At 44.1% G+C, this 15,877-nt stretch overlaps 1 protein-coding gene across 1 annotated transcript in view; it reads right to left on the minus strand.

The window, feature by feature from the left end:
* UBAP2 (ubiquitin associated protein 2) overlaps window positions 1–15,877 on the minus strand; it is a 147,688-nt gene that overhangs the window by 100,767 nt on the left and 31,044 nt on the right. The gene's annotated exons all lie outside the window — the stretch shown is intronic.

The following is a 15,877-nucleotide window of genomic DNA, read 5'->3' on the forward strand; positions in this document are numbered from 1 at the left end:
TCTCGGCCTCCCAAAGTGCTGGGATTACAGGCTTGAGCCACCGCCACCGTGCCCAGCCAATAATAAATCTTAAAGAAACAACTGTGTGGCCGGATGCAGTGGCTCATGCCTGTAATCCCAGCACTTCTGGCAGATCATGAGATCAGGAGATCGAGACTATCCCAGCTAACACGGTGAAACTCCGTCTCTACTAAAACTACAAAAGAATTAGCCGGGCATGGTGGTGGGCACCTGTAGTCCCAGCTACTCGGGAAGCTGAGGCAGGAGAATTGCTTGAACCTGGGAGGCGGAGGTTGCAGTGAGCCCACTGCACTCCAGCTTGGGTGACAGAGGGAGACTCCATTTCAAAAAAAACAAAAAAACAAAAAAAAACAAAAACACTAAGAGATAAATACACACTTTAGTCTAGGCCTACACAGGGTCAAGATCATAAATATCACTGTCTTCCATCTCGACATCTGTCCCACTGGAAGGTCTTAAGTGCCATAACACACACGGAGCTATCATCTCCTATGATAACAATGCAGAGCCAATGATTTTTTTTGAGACAGAGACTCACTCCATCAACCCAGGCTGGAGTGCAATGAATAGGGTGATCTCAGCTCACTGCAAGTTCTGCCTTCTGGGTTCAAGGAATTCTCCTGTCTCAGCCTCCTGAGTAGCTGGGACCAGAGGCACGCGCCACCATACCCGGCTAATTTTTGGTATTTTTAGTAGAGATGGGGTTTGGCCATGTTGGTCAGGCTGGTCTCAAATTTGCGGCCTCAGGTGATCCATCAGCCTCGGCCTCCCAAAGTACTGAGATTACAGGCATGTGCCACCGTGCTGGCACAGAGCCGATGATTTTAACAATACATGGAATTCTGTTTTCTAGAACAGTCAGTTTTAGACACCCAAAAGCAAGCATTCCCATGATATGGAAAGATATTCCACTATTTGTAAATCTTATACATTTCAGGTTAATAAAATGACATAACATTTCTACGTTATTTTGGATCTGTGCATCATAAAATTAAAATAGAGAAGACTAACCACAAATCATCATACTAATTCAAGTACCAAAGAAAATTGTGTCCCTGAAACCTATTTCAGCCAGAAAGGGTAGGACAAGCATTTTTCTGTGTTAGCCGCACTAATATTAACTTATTTTCTTAATAGCTTCATTAACTGGCTTGCTAGATAAGGGCCACAGACATATTATAGTACTGCCTTTTACATTATAATAACAACCAATTAACTAGAACGTCTCACAGGTTCAATACACTGGTTTAAAACTTTTTACTGCATTTGAATCTGTCTTTCCAGTTAGTATGAATACACATTTTGCATCCTTTTTCAGTTTAACATCTTTATAATTTTGTTGGTTTGGGTTTATCATTTTGGTTGTATTATAGAGAACAAGGTTAATTGTTTTGCCATGATTCCATTTATTTTTAGAGCATTCTCTCAGAAATGAATAAATGCATACAAATACACTGTTTTAAAACTGTGATGCATTTAAACAAATCTAAGGCATATCTGTATTTGAGAAAGAATCCATTTGATTTTTTTTTTTTTTTTTTTTTTTGAGATGGAGGCTCGCTCCGTCACCCAGGCTGGAGTGCAGTGGTGCAATCTTGGCTCACTACAACCTCTACCTCCTGGGTTCAGACGATTCTCCTGTCTCAGCCTCTTGAGCAGCTGGGACTACAGATGCCTGCCACCACGCTTGGCTAATTTTTGTATTTTTAGTAGAGATGGGGTCTCAACTTGTTGGTGAGGCTGGTTTCGAACTCCGGACCTCGGGTGATCCACCCGCCTCAACGTCCCAAAGTGCTATAATCACACAAGCCACTGTGCCCGGTCCCATTTGATTATTTTTAAAATCACCTTCAGGCCAGGCACGGTGGCTCATGCCTGTAATTCCAACACTTTGGGAAGCTGAGGCAGGTAGATCACCTGATAACAGGAGTTCAAGACCAGCCTGGCCAACATGGTGAAACCCTACCTGTACTAAAAATGCAAAAACTAGCCAGGCATGGTGGCATACCTCTGTAATCCCAACTACTTAGGAGGCTGAGATGGGAGAATCGCTTGAAGCCAGGAGGAGGAGGTTACAGTAAGCCAAGATTGCATCACTGTACTCCAGCCTGGGCAACAAGAGCGAGACACCATCTAAAAAAATGCAAATAATCACCTTCAGCACTAATACTCTAATTCCATCTTAAGTATCTAAAGTGAAGCATCCAAGCGGGGCAAGGTCGCATGCACCTGTAGTCCCAGCTACTCAGGAGGCTGAGGCAGGAAGATCACTGAACCCACAGTTCAAGTCCAGACTAGGCAACACAGCAAGACCCTTTCTTTTTTTTTTTTTTTTTTTTTAAACAGAGTCTTGCCCTGTTGCCCAGGCTGGAGTGCAGTGGCACAATCTCGGCACAGCAACTTCTGCCTCCCAGGTTCAAGTGATTCTCCCGCTTCAGCCTCCCAAGTAGCTGGGACTATAACCACCGCACCCAGCTAATTTTTTTGTATTTTTAGTAGAGATGGGGTTTCACCATGTTGGCCAGGCTGGTCTTGAACTCCTCACCTCAAGTGATCCACCAGCCTCAGCCTCCAAAGTGCTAGGATTACAGGCGTGAGCCATCATGCCCAGCCACCTATTTCGTTAAATAAATACATTTTAAGAAAAGAATAAAACAGAATTAAGCATCTAATCAAAAGTTAACTGGTTGAGTGGTGTTCCTAACACAAAACCTTTTTAAGAAGTCAGTAGTTTACTCATAGATTTCCAGTTCCGTTGATTGGATTATCTGATCTTTTTCTCACTGTTTATTCTTCAGTGACCCCATTTATGAAAATAATGGGCTGGCAGCAGTGGCTCACGCCTATAATTCCAGCATTTTGGGAGGCCGAGGCGGGTGGATCATGAGGTCAGGAGATCGTGACCATCCTGGCTAATACGGTGAAACCCTGTCTCTACCAAAAATACAAAAAATTAGCCAAGCATGGTGGCACGCATCTGTAACCCCAGCTACTTGGGAGGCTGAGACAGAGGAATCGCTTGAACCCAGGAGGCGGAGGTTGCAGTGAGCTGAGATTGGCCACTCCACTCCACTCCATTCCAGGGAGACAGAGCGAGACTCCGTCTCAAAAAAATAAATAAATAAATAAAATAATCTAGGTGAAATAACAAAATGAGACTTTCTCCGTACAGAAGTGCCATCTGGTGATCAAAATCTGCATGTACAGAAGGAATATACTTAATCCATATTCAGTGGACATTAATTTTTTGATTTACAGAAAAATGACTTTTAATCTTTATAGCCTATTATAACCAAACATTTTGATATAATGCACATGAATCTTCACTTGTCGAGGAAGAAAACTGTAACTCTTTATTGTAACTCAAACTATTAAAATTTTACTGGTCCATGTTCACAGATCAACATTAAGACTATATCTCCTTCCAATCATCAATTCTTAACATAAAATATTCCATAATGAATATGTAATTAAGCTATAAATAATTACCCCGCTTGCATGGCTAACCCAGAATAGTTGCTTTGTGAAACATAAAAACTGCATGGCTTACTTTATTGTTTAGAAAAAGTTTTTCTCTTAATTAAGGTTTACTGCTCTGGGTTATATATCCATAAATTGTTACTACAAATACTTCTATCTTAAAAATAGCAAATGCCGGCCAGACGCAGTGGCTCGTGCCTGTAATCCCAGTACTTTGGAGGCCGAGGCAGGCGGATCATGAGGTCAGGAGATCGAGACTATCCTGGCTAATAAGGTGCAACCCCGTCTCTATTAAAAATACAAAAATTAGCCGGGCATGGTGGCACGAGCCTGTAGTCCCAGCTACCTGGGAGGCTGAGGCAGGAGAATCACTTGAACCTGGGAGGCGGAGTTTGCAGTGAGCCAAGATGGCACCACTGCACTCCAGTCTACATGACAGAGCGAGGCTCCATCTCAAAAAAAAAAAAAAAAAAAAAAAATAGCAAATACAAGGATGAGTGTGGTGGCGCATGCCTGTAATCCCAGCATTTTGAGAGGCCAAGGCGGCTGGATCACCTGAGGTCAGGAGTTCAAGACCAGCCTGACCAATGTGGAGAAACCACATCTCTACTAAAAATACAAAATTAGCCAGGCGTGGGGGCACATGCCTGTAATCCCAGCTACTCAGGAAGCCAAGGCAGGGGAATCGCTTGAACCCAGGAGGCGGAGGTTGCGGTGAGCCGAGATCGTGCCATTGCACTCCGGCCTGGGCAACAAGAGCAAAACTCCGTCTCAAAAAAAGAAAAAAAAAATAGCAAATACATTCTTTCAAAAATAAAAATAATTATAAGGGTCTCAGCTCATCCAAGAATGCATGCTTAAATAAATTCAGATTAACTTCTCTTCTGTCAATTGTGCCTCTCCACACTATCACTGAAATGTTATAATAGCTAATTCCCTATTCATAAAAAACTTATTAAAAATGTCCAGCAAAAAAATGTCCAGAGATGAAACAGGTTTCGCGGAACAATCACAGGCAATGGGGGATGTGACTGAAATCTTCTGGAAAAAACAGGACTCAGAAAATATAACTTTAACAGAATGCATAATTCAACAGACAAATTTTCTCATATTAATTTTACATAAAACTTCTGATAAGGCCAGGCGCAGTGGCTAACGCTTGTAATCTCAGCACTTTGGGAGGCTGAAGCGGGTGGATCACTTGAGGTCAGGAGTTCAAGACCATCCTGGCAAACATGGTGAAACCCTGTCTCTACTAAAGCTACAAAAATTAGCTGGGTGTGGTGGCATGCACCTGTAATTCCAGCTACTCGGGAGGCTAAGGCAGAAGAATCACTTGAACCCAAGAGGTGGAGGTTGCAGTGAACCGAGATCACACCATTACACTACAGTCTGGGCGACACAGCAAGACACCGTCTCCAAAAGAAAAAAAAACTTCTCATAATTGTGAATCCATTAAAACAAGGTAAAAGCACAACTTACCAAAATATTCTTCAAGACCCTTAAAAATTGTTACCACCACTGAACTGTAAAAATGACTAAGACATGGAAACTAGACTGTAAAAATCAACACCTTCAACTAACATACTGTCATGAGGAAATTCTATGTCCTCCTTCTCTGGGAAACGGAGCTGTGTGTAGTAAATAGGAATGCTTCTACAAGTACCCAGTTGCCAGACCATAGGAATTCAGTGTACACTTGCGTTCCATCATCTATCACTTTCCACTCCTAAGAGTTCTACTACACTGGAACAGGTTCCAAGAGAATTCTCAGAATAGAAACAGACAAGAGCAAAAGATTCTAAAAATAATCCAGTAGAAACTCAAATATACATATCTCAAGTTCCTGAGGGGCAGGAAGCACCAGGTTTACTTCAATCTATCCAATCAAATTTTGAAACCCATATTTATCTCATCTCAAAGTGAATTTAAAATGTGACAGATTTTAACACAGGCAAAGAACTGCTGCTATATTTTTAACTTCTTTAGAAACAAAATCAGCAAAATACAATATACAGCTTCCTATTAACAGATTAAAGTGAAAAAATTGTCTACATGTAATGAGTAAAGAAAGTCTCCGGCCAAATAAAGCAACCTGATTAAATTACAAAGATATTCTCTATAGAAGAAATATTTTTGGAAAAAAGTTTTAATTGCCTAAAAAGTTTTGTTTCCATTTTTGTTTTCTTTTTCGTAGAGACAGGGTTTTCCCATATTTGCCTGGGCTGGTCTCAAACTCCTGGGCTCAAGTGATCCTCCCACCTTGGCCTCCCAAAGTACTGGGATTACAGGCATGAGCTACCACGCCCCGCCTAACTGCTATTTTTTTCAAGGACTGTTTTTGAAGATACCTCAGTGAAACAGCTGCATTTTCAAGTGATCTCAGTTTAGACTTAACTGAAAATGGTTGACTTAACAACCACCTGCATTTCTGTTAAAGCTTACATGAGCACAAATTTATTTAACTTTAAGCCATACAAAAAACACTGTCAGGTAAAACTTTTCTAAAAACCATGTAATATAGCCTAAATGAAAAGCAAGGATACATTTTATCATTCTGAAAAGTTACAGAACACCTGCTGACAACATACTGAGAAGAGGGAAGATTTCAACAGCCATTTAATAAAATTCTGAGCAGATAATTAAACCCCAAACTACATACATACACTGCATGTATTCAAGACAGCATCACGAAGCATTGATTGGAAGATAGTTCTAAAACCAGGATGTTGACACACTTGTGCAAAGTATCCCAGCTAACACATCAAATAAATTTATGTTTCAGGAACAGAAAAGGTAATGTTTTTTTCAAACCAAATATAATTCAGATGACATGAATTACATACTGGGCTAAGGGTTCAACCACTAAAAACAGGATACACAATTTATGTTGAAGAAGCAAGTCTTCATCAAGAATGTCCAGAGATGCTGTTCAATGAGTCATGAGACCAGTGATGCAGGGCCTATCTTAGACTGGCAAGGATGGGTCCAAGGTTCTTCATCTATATATGTCCACTCACTCCCGAAGTCTAAAACCAATGGTAATGATAATACTCGCAGAAAGCACACACCATTTACTATGTGCCAGACACCATTCTAAGCACTTTATATGTATAGTATTAAGTCACTAATCTTTCCAACACTCTAGAGTACACATCACTTTACTCCCATTTTACAGAGGAGAAACTAAGATACACAGAGAATCACAGCTAGTAAGTGGTGAAGGCAGTATTCGAACCCAGGACATTTGGCTCTACAGTGTGTGCACTTATCTACTATGCTATGTTGCAAGGTTAACTGTTCAGTCACAGATAAGTAATAGTCCCCAATTCAGCTTCCTCTTCTATACAACAGCGTAACTATTGCTGGCATCACCTGCAAAGCTTGTCCCTGATGACAAAGATCTGGTCTAAACCAGATCTCACCTAGCTTCTCAATCTTTCAGATACCCATACATTCTATATTGGTATGTTTCTGTGACCACTACTGTTTTACTATTTTTGTTTAATTTCTAATCTGTGTTCCTGCTTTTTCTACTAAGAAAATAGTCAATATTCTCAACCTTTTCTGAAAAGGAAATTCTTTTTTTTTTTTTTTTTTTGAGATGGAGTCTCGCTCTGTCACCCAGGCTGGAGTGCAGTGGCACAATCTCAGCTCACTGCAAGCTCCGCCTCCCGGGTTCACGCCATTCTCCTGCCTCAGCCTCCCGAGTAGCTGGGACTACAGGCGCCTGCCACCACGCCCGGCTAATTTTTTGTATTTTTAGTAGAGATGGGGTTTCACCGTGTTAGCCAAGATGGTCTCAATCTCCTGACCTCATGATCTGCCCACCTCGGCCTCCCAAAGTGCTGGGATTACAGGCGTGAGCCACCTCGCCCGGCCGGAAATTCATTTATTCATACCTGCAGAAAACAAAATTAGCTCAGATTAAGAATCTGAGGCCAGGCACAGTGGCTCACGCCTGTAATCCCAGCACTCTGGGAGGCCAAGGTGGGCGGATCACGAAGTCAGGAGATCCAGACCATCCTGGCTAACATGGTGAAACCCCGTCTCTACTAAAAATACAAAAAAATTAGCTGGGCATGGTGGCAGGCACCTGTGGTCCTAGCTACTCAGGAGGCTGAGGCAGGAGAATGGCATGAACCCAGGAGGCAGAGCTTGCAGTGAGCTGAGATCAAGCCACTGCACTCCAGCCTGGGTGACAGTGCAAGGCTCCGTCTCAAAAAAAAAAAAGAAAAGAAAAGAAAAGAATCTGAGGCCAAGGCCGGGTACAGTGGCTCACACCCGTAATCCCAGCACTTTGGGAGGCTGAGGCGGGAGGATTACTTGAGGTCAGGAGTTTGAGATGACCCTGGCCAACATGGCGAAACCCCACCCTACTAAAAACACAAAAATAAGCCAGGCATGGTGGCGCATGCCTGTAATCCCAGCTAATCGGGAGGGTGAGGCAGGAGAATCCACTTGAATTTATTTATTAAAAAATAAACAAAAGAATCTGGCTTGGCACAGTGGCTCATGCCTGTAATCCCAACACTTTGGGAGGCCAAGATGGGGAGGATCGCCTGAGCCCAGGAGTTCAAAACCAGCCTGGACAACACAGTGAGATCCCTTCTCTATTATTTAAAAAAGAAAAAAGTAGGCTGGGCACGGTGGCTCACACCTGTAATCCCAGCACTTTGGGAGGCCGAGGCAGGCGGATCATGAGGTCAGGAGATCAAGACCATCCTGGCCAACACAGTGAAACCCCGTCTCTACTAAAAATACAAAAAACAGAATTAGCCGGGCGAGGTGGCGGGCGCCTGTAGTCCCAGCTACTCAGGAGGCTGAGGAAGGAGAATATTGTGAACTCCGGAGGCAGAGTTTGCAGTGAGCCAAGATTGCACCACTGCACTCTAGCCTGGGCGACAGAGCGAGACTCCACCTCAAAAAAAATAAATAAAAATAAAAATAAAAAAATCTCAACTAAATTAGGAGGCCGAGAACAGCCACCAAGACAAAGTCTACACCCGCAATCGAGAAGAGAATAAAGTATCTAGGGTGCCAAGAAACTCAACTATGAGATCCAATTCCATGCAGCTCAACTGCTTGTACCCTGCATGCCAGGAGCTGAACAAGCTGATACTTTTATTCTCCACAGCTGTTAAAGGCCGGGTCAGGCCTCAAGCAGCTGATGGACAAGACTGAACTCCCCTACACCCATACTTGGCTGACACAAGAATCACAAAGTTATCTGCTGTTCCATGGATATAACCTGCCCATGGAAAGGATGAGTGCTGGTGAACTCAAACACTACAGGACATCAAAATTTATTTGATATCATCACAATTCTCTTTCAGGTTACCTAAGGCCACGAAGGGAAAAGTATTTAATTGCCCATAGCTGTTTTCACACATCTGTCCTATTCCTATCCTCCTAATTCAGCTGTAAACCCTGTCTTTTTTATTTTTTTATTTTTTTTTGAGATGGAGTTTTGCTCTTGTAACCCAGACTGGAGTGCCGTGGGGTGATCTCGGCTCACTGCAACCTCTGCCTCCTGGGTTCAAGCACTTCTCCCTGCCTCAGCCTCCCGAGTAGCTGGGATTACAGGTGCCTACCAAAATGCCCGGCTAATATTTTGTATTTTTGGTAGAGATGGGGGTTCACCATGTTGGCCAGGCTGGTCTCAAACTCCTGACCTTAAGTGATCCGCCCGCCTCAGGCTCTTAAAGTGCTGGGATTACAGGCGTGAGCCACTGCGCCCGGCCTTAAACCCTGTCTTTTCCCAAGCAGGTAACTAGGATTCTTCACCCTGGAATCTCTTGAAAAGTATGTAATTATTCATAACCAGTCTTCACCACTACTTCTAACAGTTCTCTCTCTCCCACAAAAAGGAAAAAAACAAAAAAATAAAAAAGCCTATACTATAAAGCAGGGATCCCCAATCCCCAACTCCCAGGCTGTTAGGAACTGGGCTGCACAGCAGGAGCTAAGCAAACCCCTGGGTGGCATGGCAAGTCCTCGTCTATACAATAAAATTTTTTTTTAATTAGCCACGCTTGGTGGCACACATCTGGAGTCCCACCCGTTCAAGAGGTTGAGGTGGGAGGAATCCTTGAGCTTAGGAGATGTAGTGTACTTAGTGAGCTTAGGCTGCAGTGTACCATGATCATGTCACTGCACTTCAGACTGGCCAACAGAGTAAGACCACGTCTCCTAAAAAACAAAAAAAAATTTTAAATATCTCCTAACAGTTCCTAAAAAAATTAAAGTTATGATATGACCAAGCAATCCTATTCCTAGGTATGCACCCAAAAGAACTGAAAACCCAAGAGAACCTAAAAAATGTGTACATAGGGCTGAGCATAGTGGCTCACCCCTGTAATCCCAGCACTTTGGGAGGCCGAGGTAGGTGGTTCACCAGAAAGTCAGGAGTTCGAGACCAGCCTGGCCAACACGGTGAAACCTCGTATCTACTAAAAATATAAAAAATTAGCTGGATGTGGTGACAGGTACCTATAATCCTAGCTACTCGGGAGCCTGAGGCAGGAGAATTGCTTGAACCCAGGAGGCGGAGGCTGCAGTGGGCCGAGATTATGCCACTGCACTCCAGCCTGGACAACAAGAGCAAAACTTCTCAAAAACAAAAAGAAAAAGAAAAAAGAAAATGTATACATAGGCCAGGCCCAGGGGCTCACACCTGTAATCCCAATACGCTGGGAGGCCATGATGGGAGGACCACTTGAGCTCAGGAGTTTGAGACCAGCCTGGGCAGCATAGTAAGACCTTGTATCTATCTACAAAAAAAAAAAAAAAAAATTAAGAAAGAAAGAAATGCGGCCAGGTACAGTGGCTCACACCTGTAAACCCAGCAACTTAGGGAGGCTGTGGCAGGAGAGTAGTGTGAGGCCAGGAGTTCAAGACCAGCCTGGGCAACATAGAGAGACCCCGTTTCTACAAAACATTCTAAAAATTAGCCAGGTGTGATAGAGCACACCTGTGGTCCCAGCTACTCAGAAGGCTGAAGTGGCAGGATCGCTTGAGCCTGGGAGGTCAAGGCTGCAGTATGCTGTGACCACGCCAGTGCACTCCTAGTACAGTGCCCAGGAGATGAGTGAGACCCTGTTTCAAAAATAAAATAAGGGGCCAGGTGCGGTGGTTCACATCTGTAATCCCAGCACTTTGGGAGGTCGAGGCGCGTAGATCACGAGGTCAGGAGATCAAGACCATCCTGGCTAACCTGGAGAAAGCCTGTCTCCACTAAAAAAAATTTTTTTTTTTTTTTTCTGAGTCTTGCTCTGTTGCTCATGTTGGAGTGCAGTGGCGCGATCTCGGCTCACTGCAACCTCCATCCCTCCAGGTTTTTAAGCAATTCTGTGCCTCAGCCTCCGGAATAGCTGAGATTACAGGCACATGCCACCACACCCAGCTAATTTTTTTGTATTTTTAGTACAGATGAGGTTTCACCATCTTGGCCAGACTGGTCTTGAACTCCTGACCTCATGATCTACCCGCCTTGGCCTCCCAAAGTGCTGGAGTAACAGGCGTGAGCCACCGCACCCGGCCTACTAAAAATATTTTTAAAAAATTAGCCAGGAGTGGTGGCAGGCACCTATAGTCCCAGCTACTCAGGAGGCTGAGGCAGGAGAATGGCATGAACCTGGGAGGTGGAGCTTGCAGTGAGCCAAGATCGCACCACTGCACTCCAGCCTGGGCGAAAGAGTGAGACTCTGTCTCAAAAAAATTAAAATTAAAATTAAAATAAGAGTCAGGCACTGTAGCTCATGCCTACAATCCCAGCATTTGGGGAGGATGAGGCAGGCAGATTACCTGAGGTCAGGGTTTCAAGATTAGCCTGGCAGGGTGGAAGTCAGAAGTTTGAGACCAGCCTGGCCAACTGGTAAAACCTCTCTACTAAAAATACAAAACTCAGCTGGGCGTGGTGGCACGCACCTGTAATCCCACTACTCCAGAGGCTGAGACAGGGGAATCACTTGAACCCAGGAAGCAGAGGTTGCAGTGAGTGGAGATCGCACTCCTGTGCTCCAGCCTGTGCTACAAGAGCAAAACTCAGTCTCAAAAAAAAAGAAAAAAAGGTCAAATTGGCCAACATGGCAAAACCCCGTCTCTACTAAAAAAACAAAAATTAGCCAGGTGTGGTGGCATGTATCTGTAATCCCAGCTACTCAGGAGGCTGAGGCAGGAGTATCGCTTGAACCTGTGGGGCGGAGGTTGTAGTATCCCAGGATCACGCCACTGCATCCAGCCTAGGTGATCAGAGCAAAACTCTGTCTCAAAAGATAAATAAATAAAAATAAGCTGGGCACAGTATCTCATACCTGTGATCCCAGCCCTTTGAAAGGCGATTGTTTGAGTCCAGGAGTTTCAGATCAGCCTGGGCAATGTAGGGAGACTGCATTTCTACAAAAAATAAATTGCTGGGTATGGTGGCACATTCGTATGGTCCTAGCTACTTGGGAAGCTAAAGCAAGAGGATCACTTGAGCCCAGGAAGTCGAGGCTGCAGTGAGCCATGATCATGCCACTGCATTCCCATCTGGACAACAGAGAGACCCTGTCTTAAAGTAAATAATTTATTAAAATAAAAGCAAGGTAGCATTATAAACAAAGCACCTCAACTATACTGTTCAGTTGAAGAATTAGTATTATGGGAGTACAAAAGCAAACTCCTTAGGGGCCCAACCATTTTTGATTCCAATAAAGGTGCCGAGTGCAGTGGCTCACACCTGTAATCCCAGAACTTTGGGAGGCCAAGGCAGGCGAATCATTTGAGGTTAGGAATTCAAGACCAGCCTGGCCAACATGGTGGTGTATTTTTGGTTTCTACCAAAAATACAAAAATATTAGCTGGGCTTAGTGGCGTGCACCCATAGTCCCAGCTACTTGGGAGGTTGAGGCAGGAGAATCACTTGAATCTGGTAGGTGGAGGCTGCAGTGAGCCAAGATTGTATCAATGCACTCCAGGCTGGGTGACAGAGCAAGACTCCATCTCAAAAAACAACCACCACCACCACCACCACCACCAAAAAAAAGATTCCTACTATTTTTTATATAAATGCCTTCTAAAATCCAGTACATATTTCTCTTCTTTGGCAAATACAGTACAATAAACATAATTTAATTTTTCTGATTGTATGTCAGTTATTTTAACCATCTTGTGGGGGATGTATAAATTAGCACGAATCTATTCCAACACTAGAACATACTTATTAACTTGTTTTTTGTTTTGTTTTGTTTCATTTTTTTATTGAAACTGAGTCTTGCTCTTGAAGCTCAGGCTAGAGTGCAGTGGCGCGATCTTGGCTCACTGCAACCTCCACCTCCCAGGTTCAAGCTGTTCTCCCACCTCAGCCTCCCAAGTAGGTGGGATTACAGGCACTTGCCAACATGCCCGGCTAATTTTTGTACTTTTGTAGAGATGGGGTTTCACCATGTTGGCCAGGCTGGTCTCGAATTCCTGACCTCAGGTGATTCGCCCACTTTGGCCTCCCAAAGTGCTGGGATTACAGGTGTGAGCCACCGCGCCCGGCCTTAACTTGCTTTCTTAAGTAAATTCAAGCGATTATCCTGCCTCAGCATCCCGAGTAGCTGGGATCACAGGTATGTATCACCGTGCCTGGCTAATTTTTAAATGTATGAGGCTGAGGCTTCACTGAGCTGAGATCGCACCACTGCACTCTGGCCTGGGCAACACAGCAAGACCCCGTCTCAAACAAAAAAAAAAAAAAAAGAAAGAAAAAAAGAGGATCTATTTCCTGTGTATTAACAAAAAGTGCTGCCGGGCGCGGTGGCTCACGCCTGTAACCCCAACACTTTGGGAGGCTGAGGCAGGTGGATCACGAGGTCAGGAGATCAAGACCATCCTGGCTAACACAGTGAAACCCTGTCTCTACTAAAAATACAAAAATTGCCGGGCGCGGTGGCTCACGCCTGTAACCCCAACACTTTGGGAGGCTGAGGCAGGTGGATCACGAGGTCAGGAGATCAAGACCATCCTGGCTAACACAGTGAAACCCTGTCTCTACTAAAAATACAAAAAAAAATTAGCCAGGCATGGTGGCGGGTGCCTGTAGTCCCAGCTACTCAGGAGGCTGAGACAGGAGAATGGTGTGAACTCGGCAGGCGGAGCTTGCAGTGAGCCGAGATTGCACCACTGCACTCCAGCCTGGGCGACAGAGTAAGACTCCAGTTCAAAAAAAAAAAAAAAGTGCTGGTAGGCCAGGTGTGGTGGTTCATGTTTGTAATCTCAACACTTTGGGAAGCCAAGGTGCGAGGACTTCTTGAGCCCAGGAGTTTGAGACCAGCCTGGGTAACATAGTGAGACCTCATCTCTACTAAAAAATACATTTAAAAATCAGCCAGGTATCGTGGCACATACCTATGGTCCCACTTCCTTGGAAGGCTCAGGCAGGAGGACTGCTTGATTCCAGGATTTCGAGGCTACAGTAAGCTATGATTAGCCTGGGCAACAGAGCATGACCCTACAGCACCAAAAAATTTAAAAAGTGCAGTAAGTTGCCAACTGAACATCCTCATCCATGTCAAATTCTAGCCCTAACCCTAGCTAAACATGGCTCTCTCACCAACCATGTTCAGTTGCAGGAATCCCCATCTATCCTCTCTTGAAAAGATGAAAGCAAGAGCAAATTAAGTCATAGATTTAATGCCAACAACACAATAACCTTAGTCTGTGATAAAGACTCAGGCATATTTCTGTCTTTATACACTCACACTCACTCTGCCCCGAGTGTCCAGCTCTGCATCCACCAAAGTAAGATTAACTTCCCACTAGTTACTCTGTCCCAAGGCTTCACAGGGAAGGGGATAAGGAGGGAAGCCACCTTCCCTCTTTGGCCAGTTGGAAGGAAGGAAGGTATCAAAATATAGGCTAATCTACCTCAGCTTTCTTAGGGATGCAAGTTCAATAAAACAATTTTTCTTCTAGTACAGTCATGATGACCACGACCAGTCACAAAGATTAAGAATCTTTGTTTCTTAGGCCAGGTATGGTGGCTCATGCCTGTAATTCCAGCACTTTGGGAGGCCAAGGCAGGCGGATCACTTGAGGTCTGGAGTTTGAGACCAGCCTGGCCAACATGTCAAAACCCTGTCTTTATGAACAATAAAAAAAATTAGCTGGGCGTGGTGGTGTGCACCTGTAATCTCAGCTATTCCGGGGGCTGGGGCACGAGAAGCACTTGAACCTGGGAGGTGGAGGTTGCAGTGAGTCATCACTATACTCTGGCCTAGGCAACAAAGACCCTGTCTTCAAAAAAAAAAATCTGGCCGGGCTCGGTGGCTCAAGCTTGTAATCCCAGCACCTTGGGAGGCTGAGACAGGTGGATCACAAGGTCAGGAGATCAAGACCATCCTGGCTAACATGGTGAAACCCCGTCTCTACTAAAAAATACAAAAAACAAGCCAGGCGTGGTGGCAGGCGCCTATAGTCCCAGCTACTCCAGAGGCTGAGGCAGGAGAATGGCGTAAACCCAGGAGGCGGAGCTTGCAGTGAGCTGAGATCCGGTCACTGCATTCCAGCCTGGGCGACAGAGCGAGACTCCGCCTCAAAAAAAAAAAAAAAAAAAAAAATCATCTTTGCTTCTTGATACTCTAAGCCACAATGTTTAACTCTTGCTTCTTATTTTCAAGCACAGAAAAACCATGACAGTACTCAACACACAGTACAACTACTATGGAAAACAGTTTGGAGGTTCTGGAAAAAACTAAAAATTGAGCTACCATATGATCCAGCAATCCCATTGCTGGGTATAGACCCAAAATAAAGGAAATCAGTATATTGAAGAAATATCTGCATTCCTATGTTTGCTGCAGCACTGTTTACAATAGCTAAGATTTGGAAGTAACCTAAGTGCCTATCAACAGATGAATAGATAAAACATGGTTCTTACACATAATGGAGTACTATTTAGCCATAAAAAAGAATGAGATCCTGTCATTTGAGACAACATGGATGGAACTGGAGATCATTATGTTAAGTGAAATAACCCAGGAACAGAAAGACAAACATCACATATTCTCAGTTGTGGGAACTGAAAATCAAAACAATTGAACTCATAATCACAGACAGTAGAAGGATGGGTTACCAGAGGCTAGGAAGGATAGTGGGAGACTTGGGGACTTGGGGGAGATAGGGATGGTTAATGAGTACAAAAAAAATAATAACAAGACCCACTATTTGATAGCACAACAGGGTAACTATAGTCAATAATAACTTAATTGTATACTTTTTTTTTTCTCCTGAGACAGGGTCTCTTTCACCCAGGCTGGAGTGCAGTGGTGCAATCTCGGTTCCCTGCAATCTCTACCTCCTGGGTTCAAGCAATTCTCCCACCTCAGCCTTCCAAGTAGCTGCGACTATA

This window comes from Mandrillus leucophaeus, unplaced genomic scaffold (genome assembly GCF_000951045.1).
Source record: "Mandrillus leucophaeus isolate KB7577 unplaced genomic scaffold, Mleu.le_1.0 Scaffold208, whole genome shotgun sequence".
Classification (NCBI taxonomy): domain Eukaryota; kingdom Metazoa; phylum Chordata; class Mammalia; order Primates; family Cercopithecidae; genus Mandrillus; species Mandrillus leucophaeus.